The sequence below is a fragment of the Macrobrachium rosenbergii genome, chromosome 7, assembly GCF_040412425.1.
Source record: "Macrobrachium rosenbergii isolate ZJJX-2024 chromosome 7, ASM4041242v1, whole genome shotgun sequence".
Taxonomy (NCBI): Eukaryota; Metazoa; Arthropoda; class Malacostraca; order Decapoda; family Palaemonidae; genus Macrobrachium; species Macrobrachium rosenbergii.
The window spans coordinates 24,475,001-24,476,617 of NC_089747.1; positions in this window are offsets into that span (position 1 = coordinate 24,475,001).

A 1,617-nucleotide genomic window follows, 5' to 3' on the forward strand; every position below is an offset into this window, starting at 1 on the left:
AGTCAGCGAACTTCAAGCCAAATTTCTGCGGCGAAGCTCGATCCTGACAGATCTTCGCAACCTGGGAATGTCATTCATTCCAGCGTTCCCATTGGCCTGCCGTTGCGTGATGTCATGCCGGCTGACATCATCGGTAGTTTGGCTGCTATTGGGCTGCGGATGAATGATGTCATCATCTACTCTTTCTGTCGTAGTCGGGGGATTGTCTCGAAGGGCGCCTCGCTCATGAATGTAATTTCAAATCCCGCTTTAGCTGGTATTGATAATGGGCAATTCTCTTGGTGTTCATAATACCATCAGTATTTAGTTTATCACAAGAACATTATTTTGTTGACATAGTTGTTATGAGGTAAAAGAAGGTCTAATAATTTACTTTTCATAAAATTTTGCGTCCTAATGGATCCGTTCTCCATATCTTAGGAACCGTCATCATCGCCTTACATCCGAAAATCAGCCAGTGGTCTTAATCTTTGACTCAGCATACTATACCTAATTATTCAACAAAATCCTGAGTTAATTTTGTGTTGACTCCAAAGATCTCAGCTGTGGTTCTCACGGTCATAAGCCACCTGATCATACATTGTTAATATGCAAATGAGGAAATGGCTGAAGACCAGATCAATATCCGGCTCTTTACAAAATCTAAAAGATCCCTTTGTAATACTTTCATTTTATAATTTGTTTGATAACTTATTTACAAAAATAAGTTACATTCATTGCTTGGTGCCAATCTTGCATTCATAATTTTTTCAGAATTAGGTTCAGACAACTGGAAACCAAACTGTTATTGAAAAGAATTGTTAGCACTGATTAGGTGTGATGTATTAAATTCATGAATATCGGTGATCTCAATATCAGTCACACAGGTATTCTAATCTATCAGTTTCTTACTGTTCTTTTCGATTTATTATTTTTTGCATCAAATGAAGTGCCCCACTTCAGGCAAACAAATGATGATGTGAAGAAATTTCAGGATTTTACTTCATATTTCAGTCAGAATATTAAACTACAAATCATCTGAATGAAAAAACTCTTATTATAAAATATTCATTTTATCTGTTAAACACGGGAAAAATAGAATAGAAATATTTTTCCTTACTAACAATATGATTTGTATTTTCTTCTGCATTTTTTATATCTACAGTTATTTAAAAAGCTTAAATAATTAAAACTGAAGTACGGTTTACATACATCAGTAAAAAAGATGTGCCGATAAAATCTGGGGCTGACTGGCGAGAATTAGAGCTTAATGGACGTTAATAAAATCATAGCCATCATTTTAACTCGTTTTTAATTGTCAGAAGAATGCATTAGTCCAGGCATTTTTGAGCATATTATACGCCGTGGAAGAATATTTTATCCCCTTCGTACCCGTCACAAGATGACAAAAATCCAGAAACATTTTCCAGAGTAGCTTTATCAGTCTAAACAAAGTTAATGATTAGTATATTGAGGAAACCATTAATGCCAAGATTAGTTTACCTTAACACTGGTCCATAAAACTAATGAACAGTCTTTTTTTTCAGACCAGAATATAAACAATGCAGGTACATTTGATTTTACCCTGGGACTGTCACTTACTTATTATAGAGGGTCAAGATGTCTCATTAACATACA